Genomic DNA, 10066 nt, shown 5'->3' with positions numbered 1-10066 from the left:
ATAATGTAAAAAATGTAATGTATATATAATTTATACAGTCAGTTGTAAATGGTTTGAAAAAAATAACAGCATCTGTATAGCTGCTAATTTGGACCGGACCAACAGCTTCGACACACAAGACTCAAAAATGAGATACTTTTCTTCTGAATAATCACTGGACATTCATTGGTTATCCTGTGAAACTATTGAAACATAAAGTAACACGTTTGACGTTTTATACATTTTTGTGTTCTGAGTAAGTAGTTTCAAATATTCCTACTACAGGGTGGCTCAATAAGTCACTTAACACCCTCAGTACAAGGCCACTGCGGCATGGAATTTGAAATTGGCGATGACCAATCGTTATCTGACCAAGGGGGAACCGCATTGACGCTACCCCCACGGTCGGCGGCCATCTTGATGTCCGCCATCTTGAATTCAACTTCAGAATTTTAAATGGGAAGGGGGTCGTGCGACATATCAAAATGGGCTAGAATTTCACGAGAAATGCAATGGTGAAGGTTTTTTCGACGTATCTTTAACCAGTAAAAAGTTATGACTGAATTCTTGTACCAATTTGCTCCTTTTCGAGGTGCTAGAAAAATGCCTTAAAATTTGTTTAGCGCTTCGGTAATGCATCGAGATCAAAGTGATGTCTAGGGAGAGAGGTTCACATGCCATTGCACACGATTTCAATCAGATACATCCACGCATTATGAATGGTTGTCGCGAACAATTTACAGTGTGACGCTTCCATTGAATTAAAAGTCTTTCACAATATAACATTTAATTTTGTTTTTGTCAGGGAATTTGTCATTACCAATTCTGTATATCGGAGACACATTAAAATCGGATATTTTGTGTTTCGCTTTGTTCGTACTTAGCAATTGTGTATTCGGGAACATAGTTCAAGGTGCCATTATGCTTTTTACACGAAAACAAAAACACTTTTTCTACTAAAATTACGCATTTTTCTAAGTGTTTTACGCATTTTTCTAAGTGTTTTCTAAGTGCTACCGAACGCACGTAACAGTGCGATATCGCTTGCTTTGCGAATGATATTGCGGCTTTTGTTTTAGAATATCAGTGTTTCCAACTACATTATGCAAGAAAATTGCTATGTTCCATGAATTATTGTGTTTTTTAAATTATACTTTCAAGTCACGAAACATGCACAGTTCGGCAGATTAGGTTAGGTTATGTTACGTTAGGTTAGGTTAGGTTAACATAGTAAAAAACAGTTCGGCATTTTAGGTTAGGTTAGGTTAACATAGTAAAAATTGAGAGATTAACTTCTCGTTACGTTAAGTTAGGTTAGGTAAAAAAAAGGGCGCGTTTGGAAACCCTTCTTCCACTGGCGACTCCGCATGACTAACGACGCTCGCGCCATCTGCAGGTACAGTGACGGACACTTCTGGGTTGTAACACTCACATTAGCATTCAATGGAATAGTTACAACCCAGAAGTATCCATGACATAATGGAAACAACGACATAATGTTGTCGCTTCACACAAAAGGCAAATTAATTAAATGAAAAGTGATTATTTCTTGTTCTGTAGCATTCTACGGTGTAGTTTTCAGTTTCCGAAGCATTTCGTACTCTGCTGAAACGAGTTTTCGTAAATACTTTCCTTAGTAAAAATGAAGAAATGTGTCTGATATATGGAACCGTTACCAATTTGTCTATTACATTTTAGCAGGGTGGGATAGTCTGATTTTGGAGGGCTACCGGTACCGCCTACCCATGGCGGTTTCTACCGGGGATTGATTGCAATTTGAACGTGTTACTACTCGTACTACGCCATCAGGGAGTTCCTACGTGTGCAAGAATTTAGTAGGAAAATAACGTCCTATACATTAACATTACTTTTTTTTAGGCCCAACGGTAACAAATAGTTTAAAATATTGTTAAGTATGAAGGGAAGGGACAATCATAAACATGTAGGGACTACACAACACGAGTCCCACAGAGGATTGGACTGGATATGAGTCCAGACGCCAGAGCCTCGCGTCTGCAAAATGCAGTCCATGATGTAGCCTACTACGTGGAAGGGAGGTTGACATTTGAGTGTCTTCGGAAAGGGTCACTCCTTACACCCCAGATATGTTATCGACTGCTTTAATGACGTCTGAAAGCATGAGACAATACTTGTATCATGAATAAGTTAACATTTCCACATTCCATGGGTGTTCTTTGTGGGTGTCCCGAGTGGCATGTCCAGGATTTTCGAAAAGGGGGGGGGGGGTGTACTTATACTTTTTTAGAAGTCAGCCCTCATTTTGCGATCTTTTCTTGCTTTTGGCGTAATTTTTTAGGAATACTGGACCAAATGATGGGGGTGCGTTATTACCCCACCTCATCGCCTTAGGCACTTCATCAATTTCATCAAATCATCACTCCATTCTCATCTTCGCGATTAGCCATATTTTGCAGAAAAGCGAAGTCAAATAAACCAAACCAATCAACCATTTCAACATTTTTAATGGGATATTTGGTTGTAGATAAGAACCATCGCTGGAAGGTATGAACATTGATAGTCCACCTGTTTACTTCGTTAACGTCGAAGAACAAAGGGAATGGCCGCCACAAACAAACGGGGGTGGGGATAAATAGCGAACGAGTTGTTTTCGTCCAATGACACTCAACCTTCAGCCAATTGGCGCAGCTGTCATTGTGCTCGTCTACTCCACGTGGAGTCCTTAAACCAATGGGCGCAGCTGTCATTGTGCTCGTCTACTCCACGTGGAGTCTCAGTCACATTGTTGGAGCTGGTGGGCTCGCTCCGTCGACTTCAAAGTCAGCCGGTCGTTAATGTAGCTAGAGCGTCGACTATACGTATGTTGCTGAGATGCTTTGGATTTTGTGGGGACGAGGAGGAGTGGGTGTACAGTAATTCTACAGACAAATGTATTAAGCAGACATTGAGTTCAGGCAGCAAACCTCTTGCGGTTTCTGCAAGAAGTTCAGAGGATCCACCGCTTGGAGGCGCCCGCTTTCATTTCCGCGGAGTGCCTCCCGTGACGTCACGTTTGCCAGTTGCTTGAAATTTACCAGCGCCGTCTCCTGATTGATAATTTGATCGAGAAGGGAAGCAGGCGCCTCCTAGCTGAAGATATACGAACTTCTTGCAGGCGGTCTTTTAAAAACGCACCAGTTTGCTGTCTGAGATCAATGTCTGCCTAATTCCTTGTCTGTTCATTTGCATCCCGACTGTAAACTCATGAGTTTGAAACACATTTAACGGTTTTCTATTATAATAAATTGCCATTACTTGACAGCATGTTTTATGATGATCCCGAAGTACAGAACGTGGCTCATGTGACACCATAAAATCAATACAAGTAGATTGCTACTTTTTGCAATTAAGAAACTCTCTATTCAACTACGAGGAAGTCGTTCTCACTCACGCACTGATTAACTGATTAACTGGTGTGTGTGTGTGGGGGGGGGGGTGTATGTATGTATGTATGTATGTATGTATATATATATATATATATGTGTGTGTGTGTGTGTGTGTGTGTGTGTGTGTGTGTGTGTGTGTGTGTGTGTGTTAAAATAATATAAATGCAGTTGCAAGTCTCTACATCAAACTCTGATTGGCATTACAAGTTTCAACCAACATAGACAAACGCCTTGCAGATATGCAACCCAAATAACGTTGTGCGGCGTAGTCTGACTTGAAGGATCAATTTGTAACTTTCCTTTTACCCTGACTGTACATTTGCATATGTTCGCATGTCCCGACTAGCACAATTATTCGATAAATGCATACATAAATCTCTTTTGTTTATGCAGGCTTCATTTACGCTGTTGTGTTATGGAGATAGGAGCAAAGATATGACAGCAAAAACTGTGTCAATTGCCAGAACTCTGCTCTTGACTTTTGACCGGTCGAAATTGAAGTAGTTCTCAGATTTTCCAACAGATGGAACGATAGGGCATGTTTGCTTTTTAAAAAGTAGGCTTGAGAGAGAGTATATCAGGTAACAAAAGTGCTGAGGGTCACCGAACCGCACACATCTCGTCATTCACAAGGTGTCGTCACTCCTAGATAAAATCTTGATCAAAAGCCAGCCGGCGCTCGGCGGTGAGAAGCAGAGAACTTCCACGATAAAAAAAAAGAAGAAAAAGTTCGCAAGGGTAACGTTGCACAGGCCTGGCCTAACAGAAGACAGCGACCTTGAGCCTATCGGAAGATTCGTCAACTCCGTCTCAATGTTGCCAGTAGCAGCGAAAAAAAGGGTCTCCCTTCTCGCACAACAGTTTTGCTACCTTGTGTTCTGACGTCAGACGAGGAATGCCTACGAGGATAGCTTAGGTCTGATTGATTTGGTGTTTTAAGTCCACTTTATACACAGTAGGGCTAATCGGGACTGGACCTACAGTTTTAAAGTGTGATCCGAGCCACTATGTGCCTTCACTGGGTATCGAACCCGGGACCCCTTGATTACAAGGCGACGATGCTACCACTGTGCCATCAGGGACGCCAGGTTAGGTCTGTTAGGTTTGGTTCTATTAGCATAAATACAATGAAAAATTATTATTTAGCCTAAGAGAACTAAACCTACCTAGCCTAACAACCTAGGGATTTAGCCTAAATTTGAAAAGCTTTCTCCCGTGACGTCAGAACACAAGGTTGCTAAAGTGTTGTGCCAGAAGTGAGACCAAAAACCTTTTGTTAGTTTCTGCGACGGACGTGTCCTTTCGTTGCCAACTATCGATATCACAAAATCTACTGGCGCAGAAAGTTAAAATAGAGGCACCTGAGAAAAATCTATTCTCCCTATCTCGATCGCCCCATTTGTCTGCTAGTGCGATTTGACATGCACATATATAAATCGATATCATGCACCTTCATGAGCCTAAGTGAAAAATTGAACAAACTTAGAATAAAAACGAGAAGGAGAACATTATTAGAATTATTTTCTTTCTTGAAGAGTATTCGAATGACTTCACCGGGAATGGACTCACCGCACCCGAACCTATCCCGAAATTTTATCAAATGTTTTCAAATTACAATAGTCTCTCGACAATCCGAAACTCGTATAATCTAACGCAAAGAACACAAGCAAAAAAATACAAAAAAACAACAACAAAAAAACAACTATATTTCGCGGATATGGAGGCAACGCGCTACGCAGACCAACAGCCAGAGACACTGGTGTACGAGAGAGTGAACTCTTGAGGCTACAGCCCTCCCGATTTTTTTAGAAATTACAAATTTCCACATGAACGCAATAAATTACTCGGGGGGGAGGGGCAATGTGGTACATGCAAACTCCTCTTAAAATGACTCCCGATTACCATTTTTGTCTCTGGAATATTTTTGTAATGTATTACGCCCCTGCCGGGAACGCAGCTTTGTGATATCCACTTTTACAATTCCAGTCAAAATGATAATAATAATAACCTACCGACAAGCTGTTATTCAGGTGATGGCGTGACATTGCTGCTCGAATACGATTTTGATTTAGCGTCGCTTTTGGCTAATCGCGACGATGAGGATGAGTGGTGATATGATGAAATTGATGAGTAAACACTCAGAAAGAACATCCATGCCCACTCTGCGATTCCAACCCGGGACCCTTGGCATTGTAGAGCTCCGTGCTAACTACTCCGCCACGGAGGTCGGTTGCTCGGAAACTATGCAACGTCCTGAAGCAAAAGACTCTTAACCATTTCTTGAAAGTGTAAGTTCAATATTCTGTAACAATTTTTTTTCCCTGACATCATAGTTACAGCTGTACCGAACAATGCAACAATAACAATACTGCATATCCTCTTTTGCACATTCTGTAGTTTTTTTATATTGTTTAAATAAAGGAATTATTATTGTTATTATTTCGCCTCCTCCTGTCTTTCATTCTTTATTCCGTTTAACCCGAGTTCCTTGCAACACGAGGTGCTCTCGAATTATCGGGACTCTACTGCATCTTGTAACACACATTGTACTGGTCATAGGAAATCATGATTTTAACATGATTCAGGATGGTGGAAGAACATTCCGGGCAAACTATAACTCCATCGCCTACCTTAAACGCACCACTGCATATTGGAATGCTATACTTCTTGAAAATGTGTGCCTACATGTGACTCTTGGTAAATAACCGAAAGTGAATCGGTAAGAGAGTAGTAAAATGCAATAGTAACTAGAGAGTGGTGGCACTCGTACTACTTCCTCTTTTTTATTTTAATTTTTAATTTGGGTCCCTTATACCCTTCTACAATTCTTTGGATTAATTGCAACGTCGAGCATGAATGTAAATCGAAAATGGAAAAACACAATGAGAGTATGCTTGTCTAAGGATTCGAACGCAGGCCACTGGCTTCGTATCTGGTGTCAAGACTCTTCAAATAATTCAATTAAGTAGCTGTACTAAAAACATAGCGGTAGCACGTCCATTCGAGGAAATTTCGTTTATCCGCCATTATGCTTACCTGGAGTAAATTTGGGATTGTTTCCTTTCCAAGAACAACATTCTTAACTCACACTGTAATACATGAATGTCATTGGTTAAAATAAATTGTATAGCTTTAGACTGCCACTTTTAAAATAGCATTTGTAATTCTACAGAAGTTTATACATAGCCTATGTATATCGTTCAGTGAAGGTTCTACCCGGTGGAATCACATGGCACAGTCAGTGATTCGGATCCCACTTTAAACTGTAGGTCTAGTCCCGATTAGCCCTTCTGTGCATAAAGTGGACTTAAAACAACAATTCAATCAATCAATCCGTGCGGGTTCTGTATTGGTTAAAGGAGAAATATTGTAGCCTTAAGTTGTAATTGAAAAGGTGAAGAGTGACGAATTTTGTGGTTAATGTAACAAAGTCAACGATCCTCACAATTTCCACGCTGTATGACTCTTTGCTGGATTTTTCATAAGAGTTCTAGCCCAAATTATCAGTTTCGCGATAGTTGTGTTGTCGCCTGGCAACACTGAGTGTAAGATGTTGCGGCACAGGAGGCAACAGATCAACTCAAGACGGAAAAGCAGAGTTGAGAGATACGGGGTCGTTCACTTGTATCCAAGTCTTGCCATAATCTCCCAGAACAGAGCGCGATGACGCAGAATTCAGATATCAACAAACGAAAACAGGAAGGGTTTGCTAGGCTTTCCCAGCCGTCTCTGTTCCGCTACATAGTTCTACGGGGAGAGAAAGAGTGTGCGAGATATAGAGGGGGGGAGGGAAAAATATACAAAAAGAAAGCAGCAAAGAGTAAGAGGAAAAGGTTGACAAATAGGGTAAAAGGGAGAAATAAACATAAAGAGAATGAGGAAGGTATGATAATAGTTGGGAAAAAGAAAGAAAGAAAAAGACAGAAAAGTGAGAGGAGGATGAACAGAAAGAAAGAAATAACAAGAGACAGACAGCTGAAGAATAAAGCAACAACGTGGGAAAGAATAGAGGAAACAGTAAGAGAGAGAAAGGTGGGAAGGAAGAGACAAAGAAAGAAAAAAAGACCAAGCAGTGTGAAAAAGAGAGCGACAAAGAAAATACAGAAAAGAGTGTGTTTGAGAGAGAGGGAAAGAATGGGTTTCAGTAGGATAAGGTGTCACGGTATCTAGTGACATGTGAAACGCAGTTCGATATAAATTATTTTTTGTTTATTGATTCATTTTATGCACAAACATGAAAGTGTGAGGTTTGATTTATTTTGTGAATAAACTTGTATCCGAGCCAGACGTCGGGAGTTGGGGACGAGTTTTTCTTGAGTGACAGCGGAACTGCCTTTTTCGGCCTAGAACATGACATATTTGCACCAACACGGAGATAAGGAAAGATTATTTTCGCCGCTACCGGGCTCGAGTCGCAGCAGGCGTTCGAACCCACGTTCACGGATGACCAGGAAAATCAACTGGAGCCCAAGCCTGCAAGGATCGAAGACGCCTCGGTGACCGAGTTTCAAGACAATGGACACAGGTCATTCGCATCCCCTCCGAAACCAAAGCGAAGCCACCTTAGCGTGGGTTTTCAACGGACGAATTTGATTTTCTTATAAATATACGGTGCTACCATCCCAGACACAGTTTTTACCCGGATTTCATAGAGAGAGCATCTCCGCGCTACACTCTCGCGTGATCATTGTTTTGCGTCCGTGGACTTCGTTTTCTTACGTACCGTGAACGACTTGCAGATAGAGAGTTACCAGTGTGCGCCTTATTTTGGTGAAGATTACGCGGTGATTTGTTTTTTGCCAAGTGTTGACTACATAAGGATGGAGGGCTAAAGAAGATAGAGAAGGGAGTCCGTCGACTCCCCTGACGCCTGCAACGACGCCGAAGCCAGTCGGACGACGCCGAAACCAAACACTGCCCAAAGCCCGAAGGACGCTTTCAGATCGACGTCCCAACCAAAGCCCGAAGGACGTTTCCAGAGAGAGATGATTGCAGATCGACGTCCAATTGATGCCCGACACTGGAGAGATTCCTGACCGGCGCGTGACCACGTACATCCGACGCTAGTGGCAAGAGGAACGCCCGAAGTACTAAGGAGGTGCAAGTACACCAGATCGTCGCAATTATTCTTCGTCGCGATCGACCTCGGAGGACAATTTCGCCACAAAGGAACCGTGTACAAGTCCCGCGTCCAGGAGAGATGAATGACCACGCCATGTAGCAGAGTCTGGTACAGTATACTTCAGAGGGTCTCATGTCCATGTAAACGTGCCTCGTTAGTATCAACACCGTACAGTTAACGCCGAAGTCTCACTTATTCGCAAAGTTACTCAGGAAACCCCGAACCTAACCCCCGCGTCTGATAATTTTTGGTATTGTTATAAAAAAGGGTAATTTCATGTTCAGATGTTCTAATTTAATTGTCTGCATTCATGGTTAGAAGCTCCATTTCATTTCTTTAATATTTAGTATAAATGGTCAAAGTGTGCTCCATTTCTTGTGTAACCGACCACCCCGTCGCGCCATTTAATTTGTCAATAGTTGACTGATGAGTCCTTTTTAATTGTGGAAAGCGTAGTTGTTTTTATTGCAAGGTCGTGTGCATGAAATAGTATTATATGTTGCATAGTGGTTTTTAAGGTAATTTTTGCTCGCGCCGACGATTGATTAGTGTATTCCGGCAGCTGGAGCCAATTGAGTTTTTGCATCCTTATGTAATTGTGTAGTTGTTCTCATTGGACGAGAGAGGCTTGTCTGTAATACCCCCGTCCGAGAAACTTGTATAATGTCGTGCTTGCGACTCGATGCATACGTTCATTCGAACGAAATATTTAACCACGCCGACCCAATTGTCTTAGTTAACCGCTTTCCGAGGGCTGGCACTTAAGTCAATTTAAAAGAGCACAGGAGCTAGCAGACAAATGCCCTAAATTCACATAAAGGTTTAGAAATTAAAAGGAATGATATGTTAATGAGATCCATGACTTGTATCCATACTTCACATGTAAAAATACCTCATGTGTGTGAAAGAGAGATAGCGTGAATGTTGTGAGAGTGAGGAGGCTTTGTAAACAGTTGTTGATTGCAATATTTTTTTGTTGTTACAATATATATTCACTTTTTTTACCGTTCGTCAGTGTTGTTATTTGACGTTTTTCAGGTACCAGATATTATGCTATTAGTGTTTTATGATTGTTCGAATCTACATATCAAAGGTAAACAAAAGAGTGTAACTTTTCAAGGTATTAATCTCCGCCTCGCAATAGTATGACAATAAACGACCGTCTCAGTACCGAACTTGATAACTGGACCGTGAGTCACGACCGGTTTCCCGTACACATAACGACGTTTGGCCACGTGCCGGGGTATGATTGACACGTCATTTCGGGGACCGTGAGTGCACTCGTTACATTTGGCGCCGCGAACATGGGACGGCAACTTGTCTTTCCAGGAAAGCCAGGTTGCGAGAACGGTAGAAATTTCATTGTTGTATACGCCACGCATAAAATTCTTGTGTTAGGTTCCTGGTTATTTGTGTGTTTTTCGTTTTGTATTTCGAGGGTTATTTTGATGTATTTGTCGTAGGTTCACGTGTAAGGACACGTTATTGGGCGTAATTGGTAACACTAGGGCAGATATTTTTTTCGGCGAAAGCAGCAAGGGCAGCTGCATAGGGCATTTTT

The sequence above is a fragment of the Lepisma saccharinum genome, chromosome 1 (genome assembly GCF_977018435.1).
Source record: "Lepisma saccharinum chromosome 1, izLepSacc3.1, whole genome shotgun sequence".
Taxonomy (NCBI): domain Eukaryota; kingdom Metazoa; phylum Arthropoda; class Insecta; order Zygentoma; family Lepismatidae; genus Lepisma; species Lepisma saccharinum.
The sequence above is the reverse complement of the archived record's forward strand: the minus strand, read 5'-3'. Positions refer to the sequence as shown.